Source organism: Oxyura jamaicensis, chromosome 2, assembly GCF_011077185.1.
Source record: "Oxyura jamaicensis isolate SHBP4307 breed ruddy duck chromosome 2, BPBGC_Ojam_1.0, whole genome shotgun sequence".
Lineage (NCBI taxonomy): Eukaryota > Metazoa > Chordata > Aves > Anseriformes > Anatidae > Oxyura > Oxyura jamaicensis.
In genome coordinates, this window is record NC_048894.1 from 15390895 (window position 1) to 15415989 (window position 25095).

General features: G+C 38.9%; 1 protein-coding gene across 9 annotated transcripts in view; it reads left to right on the top strand.

Annotated features, from left to right (window-relative positions):
- Positions 1-25095, top strand: part of ARHGAP12 (Rho GTPase activating protein 12) — a 77508-nt gene that overhangs the window by 6713 nt on the left and 45700 nt on the right. The gene's annotated exons all lie outside the window — the stretch shown is intronic.

Here is a 25095-nt window from a genome sequence, read left to right on the forward strand (position 1 = left end):
ACTAGCTGTTGAAATTAAATGGTTGGTGTATGTGGTTCTATTACTTGCAGAAGTACTTTGGTTTGGGGATTAATTCCATTTACGATTCATGCGATTGAATGTTACAGAAACAGCTCTTTTTTATTAAGTTTGTTTGGAGATGATGCTGAATTTGGATTATACTCTTCCACAGGAAGCGAGCCTCTTGCAGTAACTCGCTTGGATTTGTGAAAGCAGAGGAAGATAATAGTGCTAGTTATCGTCAGCTTTTTCTAAATCTGTGTGTAGATTGTGTACGAGCTGTAAATTGACGTGCTAGAGGGTTTAATAGCTTAAAAATGGTACACTTAGATTTGTATGGAGTTTAATTTCTGGCTTGATTATTTTATTTGTAGACTTGTAATGAGTCAGCCTTGCCAATTCTGCTTCTCACAACTTTACACTGGATTAAAACTCAAAACATGTGAGTTTTGTTAATTAGTATGGAAGAATCTCAGGAATGATGTACTCCCACTTCAGGCTAAAACTGAGCATTGATTTCCCTTTTCTTTGGTAAAATGGAAGTAATTTCTTTTACTTCTTTTTTTCCCCTTATTTTTAATACCCCCTTTAAAAAATAAAAAGCACTGATTTAGATAATTAGGTCATACATCTGGTATGGATAACCAAGTTAATTGGTCTGTTGTAATTCCAGATTTGTTCTTGAAGTATTGATGTGTGTGTACATGTGTATATTTATGTATTTGTGTGATACAGAAATTCTATTCCCCAGTATACAGAGATTTTAAAACAATTTTAAATGCCCTGCTCTTAAACTTCCTTACACTTTATTGTTTGCCTGTGTACAAACCGACTCCTGTAATAAATCCCATTTGTCAGCCCCTTGCTTGCCACATTCAGGACTCAGTTAAGGGTGGTATTCGAATGAATGCTGACGTTAACTTTAGAAATGAAAATATTACTGTGAAGGGTTGTGCCATCAGCACTGCTTTGCTAATAAGACACAACTCGTACAAAGCTGCTTAGTTAATGTGAGTATAGAAGGTCTTAAAGATACAAGATAGATGGGGTGACTTACGTAGTCATGAACTCTTAATATATATTATTATATAATATATTGATATTTACTGAAGTACCCAGAATCAGGAATTCTTAAATATCATACTCTATGCTTGACCTCTTGAAAGTCAGAGTTCCTCTAGTTAGGGGATTTCATGCCTCTAATATTTGTTACTTTTTCTAAAAATTGTACTTCCACTTTTTTTTTAATGTGAACAATATGGAATAAATGGGATTACTGAATTTTGTTTCTTCATGCTTTTAGTTTTAGTTTCACTTTGTACTTTGTTAATGTAAAGATTGGTTTTCTCCACTTTGTTCATAACAATGTGCTAGTTCACAGTGGTTGATAGCTGCTGCTTAGAACTAAGGATAACTGTTAGGCATTTATTTACTTTAGAAACGTGCAGTGGCTCATCTGCTGTTGGATTAATTGATTGCTGAATGAATGACAAAATGCTAAGGAATGGTTTGAAAGTATATTTTACACTAAATAGTTTGTCACATTTACGTTTATGTTGTGTGTCAAGACAGTTTCCTCTACTGTGTTGAATAAGCGTCACCTTTTCTAGTTAAAGTAGGTAAGACTGACATTACATGGGTGTCTTCTGCCACACAGTAATTAACATTCGGGCCTGCTGTTCAGTTTTCGTGCAACTTTGTGGTACTGATACAGTGACACAACCTTTTCACCCTTCTCTTCCATCCCACTCCCCACTGCCTCACCACTAGAACCTATATGTAAGTGTGGACTTCGGTGGGACAAGTATGCACGCATATGTAGACTTCATGGGGTTATAAGGAAGGTCTGACAATGGAAGGTTTCCTAGTGCTTAATATGCTATGTCCTAAAAATGTGATGTTTCAGCTGTAGGAAAAATCATGGTGGTGTTTGACGTGTGTTGCCGTGGAACTTGTCCTAATCACAGTCTCAGACATCAAGAGAGCGGGTGATCAGTATGCCTTGCAGTTGTCTTATTTTAAAACCATGAAGTAACTTCATCTCGTCATGAGGAATCATGGGCTCTTTCAATATGATAAAAATATTTGACATTTCGTAGCCACAGGGATTAAAGCGGTAGTAGAACTGATGTCACTGCAGCTTAGTCTAGATACTATGAGTGCCAGCCTTCTCTGGAACAGACCCATTTTTTTATAATTCTTTCAATAATGAGCATTGTTTAGTACAAATCAGCTGTGCTGAAATTAATGGCTTAGAAAGCTGTTTTCATTGCTTTTTAGTCTGTAGTGAGAACATCAAGTTCCCTGCTTTCGCACACAAATAGGATTTCACTTCCCAAGTCAGTCTGACAGTGGCTCTTCCTTCTCTCTGCCTGCTGTGGAATTCAGTTTTGTGCTGTCTGTATTGCAATGAACTTCAAGCTACAGGTGTTTTCTCTTAAATTTGTCAGGTTAGAGTCTAGACTGGCCTTGATAGTATCTCTGTGTGGGTGACTTTGTATTTCTTCCTAGACTCATGATTTAAGAGTGTGGCTGGAAGGGGAGTTATCAGGGATGTCAGCAGAGAGCTGGTAGTGAGGTAGCCTGAGAGTTAAGGGGTGTGCTTTTGTGGTCGAGTTGGTTTGGAGAAGGAAACTTTGAACTTACGCAGCCCAGTGGCATGGTTTCCAGCCAGCCACGGAAGTGAGGAATGGGTTAGTTTGAGGTGACGGTAATTTTTTATTCCTATAAAAAACACCTGCAGTGTTTTTTCAGTATCCTGAGTATGAATATCCAAGAGGCAGAGGAGTGCTTTACTATGAAATACTTCTAAGAGATGGGTACGCTATTCTCTGCAGATTATCCTACTTCTCCTTTCCAGTAAAGTACAGCTTCTGTGGATGAACAGCCTCCAGCCCATACATTTGTTGGCTGTGGAGATGTTGGAAGATCCAGTCTCCAATGTACTGCATAAAGGAAGGATTTTTTGAGCAGCTGAGATATGATATGAAATGGAGGTTAGGGAGGTGACAATGTGAGCAGAAGAAATTGTTAATGAAGATGAGTGCAAATGATCTGATCAAGAGGGAGGAAAAAAAAAGGAAAGGGTAATGAATACTTCTGGCTCTTTGTATAAAGAAATTCTAAGTGCTGGGTGTAACTCAGATGCATAAGGTGTGCTAAGAATCAGATGTTTGCTTCTGGACTTGAACTGTAGGAAGGCTGGAGGTAATTAGAGAAAGCAGGGCTTGAGAGGAAACGTTCCAATTTAACCAGATTTAAATCTGGTGGAGATAGTACCTGCCAGTCGAACTGGTATTGAATGAAGTGGATCAGGATTGCACAGATGGAATCACTGGCATGCTGATTGTGCTTGAATCTGAGAATCCATGAGTGTTTCCAACAGAGTTTTAGGACAGTGGTGTCACGTATGATCTCCTGATCCTATGAAAAGCACAGAAAAGAATCCTTTGAGATGCTTGCAGTGGCAAAGAAGGAAACTGAGAAGAGAATTCTGTAGCAGAGGAGGCACAATACTTGAGAGAAGCAGCTGAAAGGTTAGTGATGTGCAGTAGAGGCCAGAATAATTTTAGTGTAGGTGTGTGGGGGAAACCCCAAACCTACGCATTTAGGCACACCTGATTTCTTAGGAAGGAAGGGTTGAAGCAAAAGTGGAAAAAATTTAAAAGTGGTTTAGAAGACTTAGGGTCAATGTTTGCAAATAAAATCTATTTGCAGGTTTTGAGAGAGGGTGTGCAGAGGTGGAAAAGTTGGTTATGAGATCATGCCAAGTATGGTATATTTATATAAAGATGATGCTTTGGAATAAAATAGCTGCAGACCGAAATTAATCTGCTTTCAGCAATGTTAATGTATATCCTACCTCAAATACTTTTTCTGATGAGCATGAGTGTAACTTCCTCCTGTGTCATAAGAGACAGGGATTACATATGTGATTATGTATGTGTATGAGTAAAATATTTGCTCTAACTTAGTGTTACTTCTTATGCTCATTAAAAGTTACTTTTAGTAGCAGGCTGTTTTTAATCATTATAAATATAGACGGTGACCCATTTGCAAAGATTGTTCTGTCTTTCATCCTCTTTAGTAATTGACTATTGCATAAACTGTCAAGTGCTAAAGGGGATTATCACTAGGATGACTGTTTCGCTTTGATTAATTCTGAGTAGTAAAGATCTCGCAAAGAGGTCCTTCTGTTTTACTGTAGAGATTTCTGTGGGAATTGCTATAACTTTTTAAATGGAGACAACAATTTTGTGTGTGTGTATGTTTTGGTAGATAGTGTGAGTGCATCATCTGGATGTTTTAGCATTTTTGTCTATTTTACCACCTAGTTAAAAGGCTGGTGGTAAATCTTCAGCATTAGACTACCTTGGCCAAATACTAAAACTCTAAATAAATGTTTGTTACTTTTTTTGTGGCCCTCAGATTTAGTTTGCATAATAACATTTTTTAAACCTCATTAACTAAGTTAGAATATGCTGAAATATAACTATTATAATGAGGTGAAGAATAAAACTTTTAGTTCCTTGTTGTTAGAAGTTATCTGTGGTATTTTGTAAAGCATTAAAACAATTCTTTTTATGTGATTCCAGTAACTGCTGTTAGAATTTAGAAAACATTTCAGGCTGGTTAGGAAGTTGTATAGTTACTCTGAACACTGACTGTTCAGATCCTTTCAGGTTTATTTATTTATTTTCTTTCTTTCTTTCTTATCCTATGCTAGCAGGTCTGGATAGCTTGCATTTATAAGGGCTCTGCTTTTGAGCAGCTCTGTTAATATTTTTAATATGCAACAGCTATTAAGCCAGCTAGCAGATAGCTGTCCCTCTTTGTCTCAATGAGCAGTTCTGGATGTGGTTGTCCTCCAAAGACAAGATGCCATGTCCCGCTATCACTGCCTATAGCCCTTGTGCTCCTCTGAACTTCCCTGCTGCAAATCAGACCGGCCTTCATTAAAATAAACAAATAAATAAAATCCATATAAGGCAGCTGTGGGCAAAAGCATAACCTGGGAGACAAGCTGGGTTTTGCTGACTAGCTTGTTCAAATACTGGTGTATGAATGCTCATCTGGGTGAGGTACAAAGCTACCTGGATATATGTGGTTTTGTGCTTTCAGAGTTTAAACAGGATCTACAGTGTGGCTGGATTTCTGCAAGTACCAACGTAGTCTTCTGACTTGATGCCCTAGTTTACATTAATTTAGTGCAGAAGATGGTAAAGTGGAACTTGCAAGGCATCAACTTACATGCATAAACTTCTCTATGCCTTTGTTCTGGTGGGGCTACTTACTAGCTCAAATGAAGCCCAAGCTTCAACAATCATAATATGGAAATGAGTTTTGTTTTTCATCTAAAGTGCCATTCCTAGTGTGCAGTTTGAATTTTGGTGCCTGTTGTCCTACCTGCCTTTTCTTTTAAGCAGTACAAAATACCTCCTTCAGCTCTGACAATGGCAAATCTCTGCAGCCAGTAAACACTTATACAGAAAAGCAGCACCAGGAAAATGAACTGATGTTTTGTCTGGCTGCTGCATAAACTTAAAGCAGCAGGCGATACTGCAGAGTTGCTTGTTCTCCATTGGCAGTGCTTCTGTCGGTTTTTGAGCTGGGAACTTCCAGATGCAGAACAAACTCAAATTGCTTTGTAATAAACAAAAACCCTACTTGAGAGTATTTGATCCTATCTTGTTCTTGCACATTGCGTAACTCTGAGAATAAACAATTGCATTCTGTATATATTTACCTAGTTGCTTTCTAGACAGCTGTTTAATGTTCCAGTGCTTGTATGTTAAATAAATGTGCTGTTATTTTGTAGAATTCTAAAGAAAGTCTCACTTGTTTCACAGCAGTGTGACAAAACAGTAGGGAACGTATGACTGGATAGAATAAAATGCAGAACGCTTTTTTTGTCAGATGGGCAGCTCTGGAATAGTAGACATTTGTGCTTAAAAAAGGAAAGTAAAGTCTATGCACATCTAGTACCCAAACAGCTGATATTTCTGTGTGTCTTCTCAGAGGTGTTTGATTTAAAAGTGATAGACAGAAGTGGGTTTTGTCCTTACATGGATTTTATTCTAATACTAAAGCACAATACTTTTAAACAATATAATTTTCTTCTGAATAGTAAGAATTGATGATGAAGAGTTTCAAAGACTTCTGTGATAGTGAGTGATTGGGCAAGGCAGTGTTAGATTACAACTGTAACTTTGCATTTAGTCTATCTTTGTGTGGCTTCTGAGCTAGTTCTTGGGAAAGATTGTAACTGTTCAGTACACCACTTTATGGAAGTGTTAGGTTAATATAAAGAAGTGATCAAATAAGTGTGGATAACGTCAGTTGTAGAAAACATTAAAAAAAAGTGCAGAAGTTTGTAACTAATTCCGTGGTATTTCAGTATCTTAAATACTTTGCAATTGCAGTCATCTTTCTCACTGAAAATCTCTCTCATGGAAAATGAGTGCTGAAAACAGCATACAGAAAGGTGAAAAGTATGAGCAGAGGCATGGAACAGTTCCCATGTGAAATCTTTGCAAAACCTTTTCAATCCGGGTGCACATTTAGTGTTACAGCCAGAATTGGTGTTGTAATTATTGCTGAAATGGCTGAGAGATTGTTCAGAAGTAAAGTAGTCTTATTTTTTTTTTTCTTTCAACCTTTTTTATCCTGCCTGTCTTTTCTGGTGTAAACTCTTGAGGGTTGAGAACTTGTGTACAAAGATGTTCTGATGATGGGTGTGGGTATTCTGAGTGTCTGTTTCAATGAATTGTAGTTCTCCCTCAGATAAAAGTTTTGTAAATGAAACCTTAAAGCTGAGGGGTTGAGCTTATTGCTTATGTTGGTTTTTGATGTTGTATTATCTGGCTTCAACTGCTGTTTGTAAGCAAAGTTCCTGATCAGAATTTACTGGCACCCCTCTTTAATCTGAAATTACATATGACTTTTGAATTTAATTAATAGTTTTAATTGTTCCCTTTTTAAATGGTTTGCCTGGGGCTTCTGGATGATCTTCAGATCATCCAGTTAAATTAAGTAGCTTCCCCATGTTCTGTTGAAAGGCACTGCTGAAGAGCAGAGTGTTACACAGGTTTTCTGGCTGTGGCTAGCACAAGCAGATGTCATCTTTCTCTTGCTTTCGTGGATTATCATTCAGCTGAATAACTTTGCTGCTCTAGTCACCGCACGGCTCTGTAAATATTTATTGCTGGTTGAGCATGGAGATGGAACGGTGCTGGCTGGAGGAGTGCTGTGATCGAGTATGTAAATAGCGGTGCAGCAATACCAAAGGCTGCGTGTATTCCTTTATTACAACTTGAATAGCTATAAATAGTCTCATGCAAAGTTTGCAAGCCTGATGGACTGAAGGACACACTTGCCTTTTTAGTACAACTTATGGGCTGAGATACCTACAACAAAGGTACTATGTAAAGGACAACGTACTGCCTGATAAAACCAAAAATACTACTCCCCAAAATCTTTCTGAACTTGTTCAATATATATAACAGTGTTGTATACAAATTTATTTTCTAGACAGCTTGACAGGTTGCCAGGATGTTCAGAAATGACGTGTGCTACACAAATTTCACACCATGTTGCACATAACCAGTGTGACTACTTTGTCCCTACGCTCACACCCGTGCAGATAAAGCTGGAGGCTTTTTTGCTTCCTGCCCAGCCCACTTGTCGTGGCCGGGCCCTGTGGCTGTGGGGCGTTAGGCCTGAGGCGAGGCAGCCCGGCCAGAGCTCCCTGCCAGCGGCCTGCCATGGCTGTCACACTGCGCTCTCCTTCCAGCCCTGTGGTGCAAGGCCTGTCGTGGCGGGCAGCCCCTCACGGGGCAGGTGCTCGTCAGTCACCCGCTGCTGCCCTCGCAGCTCCCGGCTGCGGCCTTTGGTCTGACTTGCTTCCTCCCCCTTGTTGACTGGAAGGATTATGTTCTTCGTTTCTTCACCTTTGAGAAGAGAGGACATTTAATGGGGGGGGGGGGGGGGAAAAACTTGGAAGGGATTTTTTTTCTTGGTATTCTTCCATGCCCTTCTCCCCAGAAGAGAACTGTCTGTTCCTTCTCTCCCCAAGTGTTGGAGTACTTGTTCTTATAGCAGGACGTGGGTTGTGGTGTACCAAGATAGAAACTTTAACTTTGTTTTCAATTAACTGTGTGTGTAAAAACTGTATTGCATCCCTTTCCTTCTTTTCTAGTTTACAAGCTGCTATTGTAGCTGTGGACTGAACAAAACCGGGGTATGTGCATTTTTTTTTTTTATGGAGAAAGAGAAAAAAAAAAAACAATTCCCAAGTGCTTTGCAAATATCTTGTTTCTTGCTTTGTAAAGCTCTAAAGCCTCAGCAGACTTTGCCCAAACTTAGGGTCTGACGAAACTCCGTGTAATATTTATGAAGGATGTAAGACAGTGCTATCCAGCAGCTGCAACTCTTTGGCATGCTGTTTGTTAAAACAAATAAAGAGAACATTATGAGGAAAGATGATGTTGCGCTGGCAATTTATTTCTTTGCAATTGATTTCAGAGGGAAGACTTTTTTTCTTTATTTGCGACTCATCAGTTAACCCTTCTGTTAACTCTTCAGTTAAACCTTCCTGTGGCTACTTTCACTGTCTGTTTTGTGGCTCTTCCCTTGCCTTCTTGTAATGTGCTTGCTTCCTGCAACAAACGGAATCAATATCCATAAGATATTTCCAATTTTACTTCTCCAGCACTGTATACTAGGCCAGGCCATACGTTGCTAATTGTATGCTTCTTTGTGACACATTTTGAATTTCGTAGCAGGAGAAAACGATGCAATACTTCACATCTTGAGCTCTATGTGTATACTTGTTACCTATGTAGTGATAGCTGGTGGGTAGAAAGGATAGATCAAAATCATGTTGCTTTTTACACTTCCATAAACTTTCTCTTTAGTCTTGACTGGTCATAGCTATGCTTAAAAGGATCCAGTTACATTACTGCAGCACATAAGGATAAAGCTCCAAATCCTGGAGTGCGAGTCTCATACTCAGTCTGTGGGAACTGATGTTGGTTGATAAGTCTTCCTTTTGATTAGAAACTTACCCACCTTTTTCACCTACTGAGCATCTGCTGAAAATTGTAGAGCATCGTTTTGGTGTTTATTCTGCAACCAGTTGTTAAAGGCAAACACAGAGGTTGGGTAGAAAGAAGACAGACCAATTGCTGTAGCTTGAAGGGCTGAATTTAAAAACTCTCTGGTGGTGGTCTCGGGAATTGCATACACTTATCCTCCCCTCATTTCATCTTTTCACCGTGCCTCCTTACTGTCTGTCTGTCCAGAGTGCTTGCTGCTTTACTTCACCATATATTATGTGGTAGACTGTGATTTGTACACCGAGGGCCAGGCTTCTCTGTTGCCCTTGCTATGGTTGGATTTGGGTTGAGTGCAGCCTCCGAGCTGTAGTAAAGTTAATAAAATTCCACAAATACTACATTTTCTTTATATGTTTGCAGCTGTCATAGGGGAAAAAAAAATCTGGTTTAGTATCTAATTTCATTGAAGCATTGTGGTAGCTGCAGACTTGGTTTAAATTATTTTCTAATGTTGAAACACAAAATGAAATGACAGAAAGTATACTTCTTTACTCTGGATACTGAATTGCAGAAATAACTGTTCTTAAAAATGAAAGAAATTCTTGCTAGTGTAAGGAAAATAAAGGGGAAGAAAGAGTACAGAAATGTGTGGCTGTTAAATGCCTTCTGCCCTAAACCCAAGTGCCAACAAACTGAGTGCAAGTAGAGAGAAACAGTGAAGAATACAGTCACAGGACAAATATGTATATTTTTAGTTGTTGCGAGGGGGGAAAAAGCTGCAACCTGCTTGAGATTCCCATGAGAATTTTCTTGCATTGCTTAGCTCTCCTGTAAGCATTATGTACAGACTGTTGCTGTGTTCGTTGGGATTTCAATGTAGTTTTTAACAGTACAATTATGTACTTGTTTTTAACATTAAAAACAAAAAACAAAAAACAGGAAACTGAAAAGTGATCTTAGAAATCTCTAACTTGCTGAAGTTATGTTCTGTGTTTTGGATGTAATTCTAAAAATATTGATCTATTTCTAAAAATATTCATCCTGCTTTGTACTCTTTGCAAAATGGAATCAGACCATTAAAGTCAGAGGTACTGTAATCTATTCTAGCACAACTGAAAATGGAGAATTAAAAAAGAAATCAGAAGCAACATGGCACAACTTCTTATAGGCTGTATGACTTCAAACAGCAATTAAAGGAAATATTCTTTGCTCAAATTTTTAAATACTGTCTGAAGTACGCTGACAATTAATATTTCTTTTTGTTGCTCTTCATCCTATTGCATCTTTTAGGACAGAATTTGAAGCTGAAATCTTGATGTAAAATATTGCCTATGTATTGTCTGGCAAGAGACTTGCTTTCCTACTTCATAAACAGAAAAAAAATATGCCTTGTTTAACAGTAGACATTCTTTTTCTTATGCCTCTAGAATAAATGAGTACTTTGGGGGGGGGGGGAGGGGGTGATGTGAGGTGTTCAAACAACCCTAACAAAACTTCAGAGTTTCAGTTTTGTGTTCAAGAGAATATGTTGTGTAGGCAATGTTTTCTGAATTTAGAAGGACTTGGAACAGTTTGCCTTAATTCTTCATCTTTTCAATACATATTTGTTCATATTCTTCCTTCTCTCCTTCTCTTTCCCATCAGTGCTAATATATGTGGGATTTTTATGGTTTATTGGGAACTTTATTTCCACAAGTGTCAAAACCAGAAGTATTTTTCCTGATCAGAGAGGTTTTAAGCAGAAAACTCATCTAAAATGTGTTTTAATGCCAAACTGTATGTTTTGCCATTTTTTTGCTTTTTGCCCTCAAGTTTTCTTGATGAAGGCTGATAAATGTCCTGTTCCAAAGTACTCCAAGAGAATAAGGATGACAAATGCAGTGTCTTGAAATACTAAATTCCTTTGAAAGTTAAATTACAATCTCTGATCTTGGTTGTTGTACCGTGACTGTCTTGCACCTTCTACAAAATCGTGCTGTCTGTCATGGAACCCACTAATTAGATGCAGTGTTAGCAATAAAGATGTGAGAGAATACTGCATATGAATGCAGATTCAGGAAAGGGACTGGTATAAAGCAAATGGTATTTAAAGACAAAGTCCAACCTGTTCACTGTTGGTTGAAAGCTGCTAGGTAAAAATCAGTTTGGATTTTAAATACAGAAATGTAAAATCTGTTTTAATAGTGTGCTAAATGATTAAGGGGAAGCGTAGTGTCTTGTTTTAAATTACATATTTAAAATGAAATAAAAAATTAAATGTTAGTTGAAATAATGTTTAAATATGTGAAAAATGAAGTGTGTGTGAAAACTACTTCTGTATCATCTGTGTGCTTGGCAGAAGGTTTATGTGGAGAAAAGCCTGTGGAAACAGGCAATCCAAAACCTATCAAACAGCTCCGTGTCCCCAGATTGTTTTCAAGTGGGGAACTCTTTTCATACCAACTTATGCTAGGCATCTCAGTAAAGGTAGTTTTCCTTGTAGTGACAAAAATGTGGGTGTGGCATGTCTTTTTTTTAATGAATATTTTCTAACATTGCTGTTACTAAACCCATTTTGTTATGGTGTGCCAGTGTGGCCAAAAGCTCTATGTTGTTGCCTTGGTTAAAGGCAGCATAAAATGTTAACTTCTGCTCTTAGATTACTTTATATGCTACGGTGTGAAGTATGCACTGGGGTTCTTAGCAGTGATTAGCGATTTAAAATCTTCCTGCAGCTCTTCTGCGTTTCTCTGTAGGACAAGTGATGGCTGCAAGGCTCGTGGTACCGCAGGTCCAGCTGAATGGCTTTGTTGTAGGTTGTGTTACGATTGCTGTGCCAGATTGATTGCCCATCCTCTAGTCCCTCGATTTTAATGGCATTCTAAGAAGCATAATTATTAATACTGCCGCCTGCAGATAGATCTCAGTGATTGGATCTCGTTAAGTGTTGAGAAGATGCAGGTAACCCCCTAGATACTCAATTGCAGCTCTTGTGAAGACAAAATAATTGGGAGCAATGCTGCTCTTAAGCATGTATTAAAAGGTATTTAAAGCTTCCCAGTAAGCCATCTATGTTTAATGTAGCTGTTGTACTTGATGTGACTGGACAGCAAATGGAGCTTTATTTAATGACAGTGGTGTTCCAGGAAGGTTTCTGGGTAGCTGGCTGGTCAGGCGGCAGCAGCACTTCTGCAAACCATCCTGGGACCTGAGCCTTGTAACAGCAGGCAGGCACTGTGGGCCCTCTTTTTTTTTTTTTTTTTTTTTACCATTTTAGAGAAGCTCGATGGTAATACTGAAAATATCTCCAGAAAACAGCATTGAAGCCAACTGAGAAGTATTATTGTCAAAACTTACACATGGTAATTCTAAATCCATTTTAACAACTTGCTTTTCTGTCTGCCTTAATTCATGGCAAATTGTCATTTTTCCAGAAATGGTAGTACTTTAAATTTCACTTGTGATACTTGGCTTTAGCTATATCATCAAACAAATGCAATGGCCTTCTAAAGGTGCATGTTTATAATAGAGAAATAACATGCCCTTTACCCTATTACCTATTTTTCATGGAGACTCCGAGAAAGTTCAGTTTTCATGGAACCTGGTTTCCATAGCTGAGCAGCTGCTTTCCATCAGCTCTCAAGAAAACCTTCACATGCTGAGCTTTGCCATATTCCTCAGTGCAGAGATTTGCATGCATAGGAGTCCTTAAAAGCATTTTTTTTCCGATAACTTGGCAGATATTGCTGTGATGCTTTCTAATGCTTGCAGCTTCAATGGGAATGTTCTGTAGAGGCTCGTGGCTTGCTGATCCGCTGACTGCTGAGCACAGGGTTGTAATTCAGCTGCCTGGGGGAGGGTGCTGTTTGCTCTCAGTGCTCGGGCACCCGCTCGCTGTGTGTTGCTTAATCAGCATGAAACTATTAGCAAATTCTTGCCATCTCAGCTATAATGCATTGCTAATAGGTTTGCTTTATTGCACAGTATAGTCAAAAAAAAAAAGTCTGGAATGTTTTAGTAATTTTAAGTAGCACAACATTCTGCTTAATGACATTAGACGTCATTTTCTGAACTCCCTCACTTAGTGCACTTGTACTCCTGTTGTGTGTAATGCTGGTAACTTACTTGTACCTTTTCTGAAGGAAGGTTTTAGTACTTAGAAGCTTTCTACGTAATTTGAATTTATAATGTATTACATAAAATAGATTCCTGCCAACAAAAACATCTGTATAATTAGTTCTTTTTAAAGCACTATCAGTTGTCAGAAGATCTTTCAAATTTTACTTCAGTCCAAAATTTTGAGTGCTTTTTTTTTTTTAATTGACCGCCCTCATATTTTAGGAAGTGCTTTGTACTTTGTAAACAGGCGTGCAATGCACAGGGAGTGCAGTGGCCTCACTTGCACCATCAGCAGTATATTTCAGAGGGGGCTAGTGTTAAATGTCTTGATCCATCTTTTTCTTTTGCCTGTTCTCTGCCTTTTGCTTTAGAGAGAGCAGTAACTTTTGGTTTTTGTGGCCGTTTAATCGTGTCATCCTTTTACCAATAAGTCAGAATGGATCTCTGACATGTAGAGGTTGGGACAGTTTTTGGCTTTAGTTGTCAACATTGAAATTATGTGGCAGAAAGCCAATTTAATTGTTAGTTTATTTTGCTTCTTTTAGTAATTTGAGAAATTGGTTGTGGTCTCCTAATAATCATGGCAGAAACTGGAAGGGTGCCCTCCCACCCCACCACTTGCCAACTCTGTACTGGATAGACTGCATGAGTTCTCTGCGTTGTGGTCAGAAATGTGGCAAAGAATGAAGCTTTCAATTTGTACTGTGAGATCTGGTCCGCTTACGGCTGCATTAACTCATTTGGAAGTGTCCTATCCCGCTTCTGGAGCCAGACTTTGAAATAGACTTTTACAATCTGAATCCAGAGATGGGCAGACGAGATGCCACCTTCCTGATAGGTGCAGCTGTAACCGACCCTACCGGGATTGATCCCAGCGTGACATCAGGACTTTGGAGATGGAGCCTTTACTGGAAATACCAAAATGCTTTTTGTTTTTCTTTGCTATTTCTGGCAGGCTGTATCTGTTTGGTACTGATCTTCTTAAGGGATCTTTCACTGTATGCAGGCTTTGTTTGAGAAGGACCTGCTGACAAGAGGATTTCTGTTAAACCTCCGAGTATGATTAGTTGCTGATACTTGTATGAGGGAAAGAAATCAATGCAGAAAGATGGAATGAGATTTTAAAAGTCAGTTTTACTTCTGTGTACTGTTCCTTAACAGTTTCCTGCTGTTGTAAATGCAGCATTTTTTGATGAACAGACAGTTCCCAGCCTTTAAATGAAAAACTTCAATTTAGGATGTCAAAATTTTAAATAGTTGGCTAATTTTTTCTTTTCTTTTTGAGTTATCGAACAACTCAAAGATAGCACACTCAGTGATACTTGTAATAACTTCATACGATGATCTATCACTAACATTGTACACCTCGTGAAACATCAAATATTCTTGACAATGTTAATTATGTCCAGTCTGTTTTCACTGCCATATACCCTTTAAAATGTGTGCATAAAAAGAAAAAATAATCCATGAGCTATGTTATGGGAAACTTGGTTGATGTGCTCTCCAACCTTCCTTTGTTTCAATTTACACCCTAGCATACAGCTGCAAATTCTGAAGTGGGGCTGTTTTTTGGTATAGTAGATCTATTTATTTATTTATTTATTTTCAGTTTAAAGCTTTTGAATTTGAATTGTTCAATAGTTCATGTAGGACGTAAGGGACCATTAGAATCTGTGCTGGCAAATCTTCTGTAATGCATACCAGTGAACATTAAGCAATAATTTTCTTTGTGAAATGAAGAACCGCTCTGATTGAGGAAGATTGCTGGAGGAGGGGAAATAGATAAATTTTGTTTTTTTGGGTGCGGATGGATGTGCTGAGTCTGTGGGAATGGGCTTAGTCCATTGCTGAGCAACCAATTCATTATTTCTTTGAGTATTTTGGCATAAACTTTTTTTTAAAAAGTAAATTTCTGGACTGTGACTCTGCCTTGTCCCTTCACCAGTTCTTTTAGCTAAGACACTGTAGACAGTAGGCATTGATGCTATTTTGTGGTTCTTTCTTGATTACTGTAGTATACAATCCAAACTTTTTATCTTAATGGCTACATTAAAATTTTATTGGAACTTGAAAAAAACAAAACCAACTGCTTCTGGAAAAAAATAAATACTTAAGTTTCGATTGCAATGCAGTCGAAAAGCCCTAAGCCCCAGTTCACTTTGTTTGCAAGACCTCTATTTTGTATTACAAATGAGCGAATGATGAAATAAGTTGCATTTTGTAACTTCTCAAGGAAGACCAGGGACTTGAAGTTTCCTGCACTGCAGCTGTGACAGCCAGCGAGGGGAAATAGTTGCAGGTCTCCGTGAAACTGCTCTTCGTGAAACGTGTGGTTTTACCATCTAACTTCTAAGATTTTGTTTTTTTTGCAAATTGCACCTGAGTTGTCTTACCCAACTCTATTTCTGATGGTTGTGAAGTGATAATTCGTAGTTAAGGAAAAGTAACTTCAGTACAAGCACTGCCTGTTGTCTGGCACATTACAGGATACTGGAACGGGTGATTTTATGTTCTGTGCTAGAAAGCTTTCTAATATAGATATGGTTTTACTGCCTTTCATCATCTCGGAACATGAAAGTGGGTTTGCCCCTTGATGCACTTCCCTGCTCTAACAAATCTACCTAATAACTCCAAAGGGTAGTATTATTGAGTTGATTTTCCTGTCTGGTTTGGTTTGCCATCATCTTGCTAACTTTTTGAGTTAAATGCCTGGATTAATGGGACAGGAACCACTGTGGGGTTGGTATGACAGAGTGAAGGGGTACAATTTGTCTGAAACCAGAGAAGCCTGACTCCTGAGCTCTGCTCTGTGATCTGTGACAGTGTCTGAAGGCAGAAGCACGACCAGATCCAGTGGAAAATTCTTGCTTTATCCAGGAGAGTTTTGCTACAGGTTCAAGAAAACCATCTTCAGCTTAAAACTAGCTAAATATATCCCCTTTCCTTACTGGCACATTTCTGAACGTGTTATAACTCTTCTGGGTTATAACTTATTTTAGGTATTGATACACCCTGGAGGTTTGAAAAAAAGAGCCAAAAATATAACATCTCCCTTGTTTAAATTGATGAAGATATTCCCAGCATACCTGACCCAGGATTTTTCTTTCTGCTGAATATTAATATTAGTAATACGGGTTTTGTTAATGTTACAAGAAGTGACTAAGCACTCTGAGCAACATAAAGTTTCTTTCTTCTGAGAATAAGTCTATAGACACAGCAGTTTCAATTTACACCCTAGCATGTAGCTGCAAATACTGAAGTGGGGCTGTTTTTTGTTATAGTAGGTCTAAGGAGTCAGAAAATACTTATTTTGATTACTGAGCACTTGATGAGATGCTTGTTCTCAAGGCACCTCATTTCTTTTTTTTTTTTTTTTTTTTCAAACCAAGTAGTTTTTTTTAGAGCAGGCCTGTAGTCTCTTGATTCTCTTGGTGCTTGGCCACCAGTCCATATGGTTGCCTATTCCAAGGTAGTCACACCAGCATGAAACATAATGTTTCGTTCTTCTGAGAAATAAGAAGTCTATAGACACAGCAGTCCAGCAGAGGTAAGAACGTACGTTAGTCCTTTACCTAGCTCCATCTTCTGTTCGATGACAACTGTGGCAAAAGTATCCCGTGTCTTTCTAATTCTGTAAAGTACCACATTAGACAGAGGGATTGGCATTTTTTGTGCTGGTCCATGCAGACCTTTGGCATACTGGAACCAGTGATTGCCTCACGAGGAGACATGAAGCTTGTCTCTGCAGTAGCTGAGCTTGCTGAGGTACCTCGGTTTATCTGTGCTTGGCTCTTTGCATGGAGTAGAGGGGCTGGCCGACCGCTGCTGCCAGAGGTCAGGGGGCAGCCACTCGGGGCTGTGGGGTCGGGAGGGGGCTCACCCCTTGGTAGCGGTGTGCTGGCCCACCCGCTTGGCTCTGGCATCAGCCTTCTTCAGAGGTCTTTTATTTTCTGAGATAATTAAATTGGTGTTTTTTTTATGTTTCCTAAACATTGAATCGTTGGCCAAGTCCTCTGAACGGCGTGCTGTATTACTCTGGCGACACGAACTGAATTAGCAAAAGTATTTGCTGAACTCTGGGTGTAAGCAGAAGTGTCAGCGAGGCTTCTGCCTTTATGCACAAAGGAAATTCTTCTCGGGCGTGCAGGGGGAGTTAGGGTAACTAACGCCTCTAAAACAGCAAATTACTTTACTTGGCGCTTCCCGTTCTGTTAAGATGAACAGACCAGTTTTTCAAAAAGGAAAGAAGAGCAGAAAACTGTTTTTTAGAGTAGATGTTTTGCTGTGTTTAAAAGGACAGCTGTTGAAAAAATTGGCTGAAGAAAGAACTGTGGAAACAATTGGGACTTCGCATATACAGCCTTGAGAACGGTTGCGTCCTGAGATCCCTATCTCCCTACCATGCATCTGGTCTGTGTTAGGGTATGGCTAAACTACTTGATGAAGAGTATTCATCGTAATTTTTCTAGATTTTGGGTGTACAATTTGATTTTTAGGTTTGTGGAGATACAGAGCTAGCTTGGCAAAATGTGGTGTGTCAATCAGAAATTGAATAGCTGTGCAGAATCCTGCGAGCATACTTCTGGGATGTTGCTCTAGTTTATGAATGGTGTGCCTACTGGCGCTTGGTTGTCAAGTTTTTGATATGATTGCTTATGGAAGTTCATTTAAGTGTTTACAGGAGTTGTTTTCTGAGGTGATTTGCTCCATTTCATGCCAAGTGGGATGCCGATCAGCTGCCCACCGGAGGTCTGGGGAGCACGCGTAACGTGGTAGCTCCAGGGTAGTAGTTGCAAATAATAACTGGAGAAACCTCCGAGCAGCAGATGTGGGGTAGCAGCTGTCTTAGCTGTGTGAAGTACAGCTGCCTGTCTGCTCAGGAGCAGGTAAAGCCCGCTGCTTACCCAACAGGTTATATTCTTGTCCATATATGAGTAAGGTAAGACGACAAATTATTCTAGCATCTGATTTCGTACTGTACTGTGGCAGTTTTCTAGGCCAGCTAGCTGTGTTAGTAACTGGGTTTTGCTTTTATATCAATAAGTGTCCTCGTACTTTAGCATTTTTTCATACTGTTTAAATACTGGTGATGTCCTGCAGCTGCGTGTTATTAAAAACTTAATAAATGTTGCAGTTCATAAGAGCAACAAGGTGTTTTGAAATCAGTCTAACACCTAACAAAAAACTACTACCATAACAAATTTTTACAGAATTTGCTGCCACAAGCAACATTCTGTTGAAGTAGTTTCACACAAGTGAAATCTGCTGTAAAAGCAGAGTAGAAGGACAACAGCTGTAAATAAAGTGTGTGGGAGTTCTGCATTTTCTTGTGAAATGCTTGGAATTAAATACCCTTTTTGACAGAATGCAGTTTTGATGACTGCTATGTTTTGGAACAATAACTTGCAATTTTTTTTTTTAAAGCTTAAATATTTGGTAACAGCCCTTATTTATATTAAAGCTCTTAGTGCCGATAGCTTTTTCTTTCTCTTGAAAAGTGTAGGGCAGTATAATTTCTGTGCCAGTGCATCACAATTTTTAGTATCTTACATAGTATTAGATTTCATTATATGTTTGATCAAGTGGTTCTTGAGCTATCTTTTAGGCTTTCTGATCTATTAATGCAACTTCAGTATCTTCTCAATAACCTGGGAATCTTACCAAAGGTGATGTTTACTTTCCCATCTGCACTTTCTAGGGGTGCCTGGCTTTACTCAGCTTTGTATAAGCACTGAACTCTCAAAAGTACACTTAAATGCTATGGGATCTGTTCTTCTGAAATTAGGAAGTTTAGGAAAAAATGCTGTTCAGTCGGCAGTGATGTAAACTAATGGAAACTTTTTTTTTTGACCTTTAAGCTACCAGGAGGTCAAATAACACCATTCCAGCCCCCCATGGTATGTTGTAAGAGAGAATTTTGTGGAGTTGCTGTTGTACTGTGATGGTGACAATACAGAGGAAGCTCAGAGTTGCTAATAAGCTCTCTTAAATTATTTTGGCTGCTATGAGGCAAATAAGATTTGGGGCTATACATTATTATTATTATTATTTTTTAAACAGGGAAATATCTTGTGAACTGAGAATTTCTAGTACTTCTGAAACTTTTATTTAGAGGTTGTTCTAGTGTACCAGTTGCTCTGCTGTAAGGCTTCTGAAATGCCTAAAGCTCTTGCTCTTGTGATGCTGTCCTGCTGAAAAGGTGGTAGCTGCTGGCACATCACACAACACTTTTCCACTGGAGAAAGGAAGCCAGGTTTCTGTGGTGTTTTCTTAATGTGCTTAGATTTTTTATTGGAAATGAACCTCAGGAGACATCACAAACAATGCCAACAGCTTTCTTCTTTGCAAACCTGCTTTTAAACATGTACTTCAGGTTCCACAGCGGTCAAGAATTGCAGGCAGTTAAACTAAAACACAGAATAAATTGTGTTTTTATGAGTTTTGTTGACCTTTCATTACTATAGGACCAACTTTACATCACTTTTATGAAGCCTGGAGGAAAAACAAATGTGTCAAGTTACTACTGCATGGCACGTCCAGGTTGTTGAAGATGCTGTCTACATTTCTGAAATATGTTACAGATACTACCTTATGTTTGTTGAAGGCATCAGTGCTTTGTATGGTGAATGGACAGTTGAAAGTGAAGGAAGTTTACTGGCTGACTCTTTAACATGTTAAATTTGGCCCCTCTTTCCTAATTGGGGTAAACTTTCTGTGTAAGCGTGCATGAAGTAAAGTGTTTCATATGGTATTTAAATTTCCTACTATAGGAAAAGCAGCTTTGTCTATAGCCTTGGACAAAAGCTTCTTTATTAAATGGACAAGCTAGATTGTGCAAGTGGTGGAGAACAAGTATGGTAAACACTGTCATCTTTGTGCATATTTTACAAAGGATCCCATTGTGAGGCCTTACTTCCGCTTTTCATAAAATATTTGACATCACTGTTGCAGTCCTTCGATCAATTATATACGCCCTTGTATTGCTACAGAACTCATACGCTGATGTAAGTGGTCCTCACTGAGATGGTCAGGAGCACTACAGAAATGTGAATGATAAATCTGTGCTGTGTAAAGAGGGGGAAAGAATGGTTTTCCATCAGTTTTCTTTGATCAGTCAATTATGATTGATGGAGTGTTGTCTCTGGCAGGGAGTGGAGTAGCCAACCACTGCCTGCAGCAACTGGCCAAGTCGTCCCAGAGCTGTCCTGCTGGAGAGGCTCTCCGCTTCTCTTCCGAATTGGATGTGAATGTGACAGGAACAAACCTCTTCGCTTTCTGTGCTGCAGGATTTTTGCAGTGCAGTTTAATGAATCGCTGCCTTGATGACTATTAAAACAATTTAAGTTACTTTTTTTCAGGTTACCGGGAAAAGGGAATGTGTTTTACTTTGATATTAGTCAAATAATTCACTGTATCCCACTAAGGTGCGTGTGTAGTTTTTTTTTTTTTTTTGTTCTTTTATTTAATACTATTCTCAGAGTGTTACACACTTTTTGTTGAAAAGACATTATGATATCACCAGATAAAGAGTTATATATGGGATAACTTTTTTTAATGGCTGAAACAGCACAAGAGCTTTCTGGCAGATTGTGATGTCCTATGTTCTGCAATGCTTTGCTCTGTAATGTAGTTTCATAAAGCAAAATATGAATAGACATTTGTAGTAAAATGTAGATAAGTATTTCCAGAAATAGAACAAATAGCTTTGGTTGTAATTCAATGTAAGTAAATGCAAAATTGACCAAAAAATGTAATTAGCAAAAATAAATTACATGCTTGCTTTTTATTATTTTCAGTCTGATGAAAAGTTATTGGCCAGACGTTTAAAAAAAATTACTTTAGATTATCTGCTTATTTTTTTTAAGTGGTACACTAAACATTTAACTGTCAAGTCGCCTTTAATAGATAAATATATACTGAGGAATCTATATAGAATGCTTTTCATTCTGTATTACTTCACTAGGTCATTTAAATTTTCTTATCACTTTATAATCACAACTCAACATGAAAACTGTAGTGGAAATATTTAACAGCATTAATATTGCTTGCCCTAAATTCAAAGTCAGCTGTAAACAGGCTTATAATATTTGTTTCCTTTTGATGCATACTGTAAGCTTAAAGTTTAAAGCATTACCCAGCTAAAAGTAATAGGTTAGTGCATACAGAATTGTCTGGGATCCCATTCTAACTTTTTTTTTTTAAATTAATTTAGCTTTACCTGTGAAGTAGCAGCAAACTTGTTGAAAATCGACCTCAAGTTTGTTGGGCATTAAAAGAAGTTTTAAATGTGCCTGAATACGTTAGAAAGAATTTAGGATCCTGAACATGTTTTAGGAACCTAGGCCATGAGCAGAAAGAGGAAGGAGGAGGTAAGCTAATTATTCCAGCTGAAGCTGTCACTTCATGAAAATGAAAATGTAGAGATTTTGAGATTTCTTTTATATCATTATTATGGAATAAAGCTGGTATTGAAGTCCCAGGCCTTGCTAAAAGGACAGTGGCAATTCCTTGGCAAGAAGCTCGGTTGTTGAGGGAACTGGGATTCTTCGGTCCCCCTCTGGATGCTGGAGAATAAATAGCCTGTGCATCTGCCTGCTCACTGCTGCAGAGCACCAGTACACCCACGGGTTCCTTCAGTGCTACGCTGCTCTTTTGCATGCTGTTGAATGTAACTCAGGAAGCATTAACATGAGATTTATATATATATATTTTTGTTACTTTAGCAGCGCCTCTCAGCAATCTGAATGCTGTTACTGAAATGGAAGCTCTTAATTCCAAATTTTTAACATTCAGAAAAGCTGTGAAAAGAAGCAAGACAAGTAAAACTATTTGTCATGGAGGGAAAGATCACGTATGGTTTATTCTGAAAAAGCTTATATTTTGAAAGCTAGCATTGCAATCATACTTGAAGCAGTTATGTTCTAGAAGATTTGTCCTAGGATTTAAGTGCTGTTAAAAGAAAAAGGTAAGCATCAGATTAAAGGGAATTTTGTCTTTTAATTGCAGGCATCTTTAATGCAGAATGTTCTCACTGGATTTAAAAAACAAAACAAAACAAACAAAAAAACAACACGTTTTTAGGCAGTGGATAGGAGGCATGTGTTACCCTTCTCCCAGAACAGCAGTTTTACACTGTGGTGTGCATCGAATTTTATTTTTATTTTTTTGAATGCTTGAACAAATACTGGCATCTGAAGAAAGCCTTTTGTATAAGGTAATATTAAAACCTAAGGTATTCTCTGAAAAACTGATAATGCATTTTGGTAATGAAAAGTACCTTGTGAAGTATAGCAAGCTGGCTTTTCATTGCACTGAGTTCAAGTAAGTGTTCAGAGGCCTGATAGCATATCTGGCCGTTGTTGAAAATGTTGACTGCTCATTCATGAATGATTAACAAGTTGTTTTATTTAAAGGCACGTATCTGCTTCCTACTGTGTCAGTGTAAAAGCTAAGTCCTGAAAAAGCTGTGTGTAATGTCTGTATGTGAAGAATGTTTTGTGTTGATCCTGGAAGCTTTGTCCTGCCTGTGTGAAAGTCTTCATTGTCAGTTTGCAAGTATTTATTGCTAGCAGTTTTTTCTGTGCAGATATTGCAACAAGACTGAATTTAAATACAGCGGACTTGTAATGCTCGACATTTTAACACATTACTGAGTTCAGGGAGAGGTCCTTGTATTCATAAAGTTGTCATTGTGCTTAGTGGGCTGTGCAATTTTCACTCAAGTTGTGGCACTGTAGAAATACTTCTGCTTTCTGATTTTCCTTTATCACTTTCTACCTAGCAAGAATTCTTACTGGCTTTAGTAGGAGAAAGCAACATGAAAAAACTTGAAACCATACCAGGCAGCAGATGAAGTTTGAAATGTTTTGAGTATAAGCTACCTTGTGTGTGTACGTGTGTGTGCATGTTGAAGGACATGTTTTACATATTCTCTCACTATCAGAATTAAAAGAACAAGAAGTCTCAGTAGATTTATTTCCACGTTTATGAGCATTCTGAGTCCTTCAGGACAAAAATGAATTTCAGGGAAGGAAGTTCTAACTGGAGCTCCACATGTACATACCAAAAGGTTTGGTGGTTAGCATACATTTAAGTTTCCCCTAACTGCATATGTCTGGATATGGGAAAACAGCCAAGGAAGCTGTTACAAATTATTTCTATCTACGTAATGCTTTATCTATTTGGACTTACATACTAGTGATGAGTAATGGATTAAGTAAAAGAAACTTAAATGATTTTAATACGCTTTTTGGCTTGAAATTAGTAAAGGCTTTTGCAGTGTACAGTCTTTCACTGCAACCATTCATCTTCAAGGCAATGGCAAAGTTGTTCGAAGCCTGAGAGCTCTACAGGGCCACCTGGAGGGAGCTGGTCCCTGTGGCAGTCCCCTTCCCAAGGGGGAGAGGGACCTGCCTTGCTGGCACCGTCTGGGAAGTGCCATAGGGGTACTTCAGGAAGTGACAAGCTTTGTAAAAGTTGCGTTGATTTGTCAATAAACAAGAAAATCTTATTGTATAAGTTTAGCACTGATGTTGGGTGCTGCTGAAGGCAGCATTGCAGGGAGCAGTGTACCTTGTTGCGTGTCCTGAGGTATGAGGAAGTACTGCTGCGTGCTACGTGGTTATTGAAAGTAGTTCCTGATAAGCATGTCGGATCCCTCGTACGTGTACTTCATAGCTAAGCTACGTGTTGTACTTAAATGTATTTTTGTGTTCTCCATGCTTAGCTGAAAACAGTAACTTGGAGGGTACGTTTTAAAAATCTTGAAGTTGTACCAAGGCAATCTCTCAGGAGAGAGCTTGGCAGGGAATGGCGGTAGCTGGGCCTTTGGTTAGCAGGATGCTTAGCTGGCCTGTTTGTCGTTCAGCTCAGAGGTTCTGGCTTTCCCACTTGCAAGCCAGAGGTTGGTATTACGAGTTTAGTAGTACTAAACATTCAGAAGAAAAACACTCATTAAACTTTAATCTCACGTTTCTGTTTTAAACTCAACCAGAGTGTTGCTTGGGCTACGTGGCTGTGCATCGGCCACGAGCTCCCTATATCTGTGTAGGGTAATACAGGTCCTGCAGTTTCATCCGGCGCTGTTCTGGTCATGATGCTGAGACCTTGGAAGACCTCAGAGTGGAAACTCTGAGCCCTGGGCCTCCTGCCTCCAGGCCACTTCTTGGTGCCTGAGGAGAGGGGTGCCCTCAGGCCTGTGAGCTGCCACCACTGCCTACAGCCACTCCGCACATGCTGGGACGTGTTTCACAAGCTGGTTGCAGTCACGCTCATGGCATCTGGTGGCATGCTCAGGCATCCCTGAGGACAGTGGGACAAGTCTTTACTTGTGGCAGTGCTCCTGGTGGCATTCTCGGGCATCCTTGAGGACAGTGGGACAAGTCTTTACTTGTGGCAGTGCTCCTTATGCTGTTAATGCCCTCGAGAAACAGAACTTTACCAAAGACAGGCATTCCCCCTGCCCCTCTTAAAAAAGGGAGACTTTAGATTTCTTTCCTTGCAATTAATGGAAGAGGATACTTATTGTTTTCAGCTGATTTTGTGAGTGCTGCAGAAATCCCCCCCCCCTCCCCCCCCGCCAGTTTGCCTTGTATTCTTGTTAAACATACTCACTATATCTAATAAATTGCCTTTTCTCTTTTAAAGCCTCGCAAAACAAGTCCATGCCTGTTCTAATCTCATTAAGTTCCTCTCTAGCTATTTCCCCTTTTGGTTGTGGATATTGCCCATATTCGGTTCTAGCTGTGGCGCAATCAGTTTATATCTGATTGTGTGGTACAATATGCTGTCTTGCCTGAGCAAACCCCAATAATTTATGATGAGATGTGGCTTAGATTAGCAATTTAAGATTTTGATGTTTAAAAGCACATTATAAAGGATCTTTTATGTAATGCAGTATGTTCTTTTTTCCTTTGAAAGATGCAACAAGAGGCACAAGGAC